Source organism: Pteronotus mesoamericanus, unplaced genomic scaffold (assembly GCF_021234165.1).
Source record: "Pteronotus mesoamericanus isolate MK-2021 breed Mesoamerican mustached bat unplaced genomic scaffold, CSHL_Meso_final contig_50, whole genome shotgun sequence".
In the NCBI taxonomy this organism is placed as follows: Eukaryota; Metazoa; Chordata; class Mammalia; order Chiroptera; family Mormoopidae; genus Pteronotus; species Pteronotus mesoamericanus.
This window is the reverse complement of record NW_026555186.1, coordinates 8226037-8226920: the sequence shown is the minus strand read 5'-3', so window position 1 is coordinate 8226920 and position 884 is coordinate 8226037. Positions and strand designations below refer to the sequence as shown.

General features: G+C 36.0%; 1 non-coding gene across 1 annotated transcript; it reads right to left on the bottom strand.

The window, feature by feature from the left end:
* Positions 1-498: 498 nt before the first annotated feature.
* On the bottom strand, positions 499-602 carry LOC129074770 (U6 spliceosomal RNA). Its single transcript, XR_008529575.1, has one exon. It is a non-coding gene; the product is annotated as a U6 spliceosomal RNA (small nuclear RNA).
* Between the last annotated feature and the right edge of the window lie 282 nt (positions 603-884).

The following is an 884-nucleotide window of genomic DNA, read 5'->3' as shown; positions in this document are numbered from 1 at the left end:
TACAAATAAGCACCACTTGATTTAATGAAATGTAAACTAATATTTACACAAGAAGTTAAATTTAAAAATCAATGGTGACTTTTTAAAAAAATATTTTTGTTTATTCTATTACAGTTGTCGCACTTTTTTCCCCTTTTCTCCCCTCTATGCAGTCTGCCACCTGTTTCCAATAATCAGTCCCTTCATTGTTGTCCATGTCCATGGGTTCTTCATATATGTTATTTGACTAATCCCTTCACCTTCTTTCCATCTGTCCCCACCTTTCCCGACACCTCCTGTCAGTCTGTTCCATGATTCTATGCCTTTGGTTCTATTTTTCTCATTAGTTTATTTTGTTCATTAGATTCTTCTTGTATTTGTCTTTTACCAACTTGCCTATTTCACTTAGCCTAATAGTCTCCAGTTCCATCCATGCTGTCTCAAAAGGTAGAAATTCCTTTTCTTTCTGCTGTGTAGTATTCAATTGTGTAGATGTACCATAGCTTTTTTTAATAAAAAAAAAAAATGGAACGTGTCATGAATTTGTGTGTCAGCCTTGTGGAGTGGCCATGTTAACCTTTGTATCGTTCCAATTCTAGTACATGTGCTGCCCAAGCGAGCACTCAGTGGTGACCTTCAATGTATTTACAAAGATTATGCTGGGCAGAGGTGTAGAATTTCTTCCATCCTTTCAATAGGAAACACTGCAAAAGTGTTTATTGACTTACAGTCACATTACTCACATAAAGAATTGTCCATTTAAAAACTCTGTGCTTTTAATTCAATGGTTAAATCTCCCTTTATCTCTTTTCCCTGCAAATGGTCTTTGAAGCAGACTTGGGAAGTTTTGTTGATTAGGGATAGAATTCAATTTGGAGACAGTAGTTCAGAGAGGAGGTTGTGAG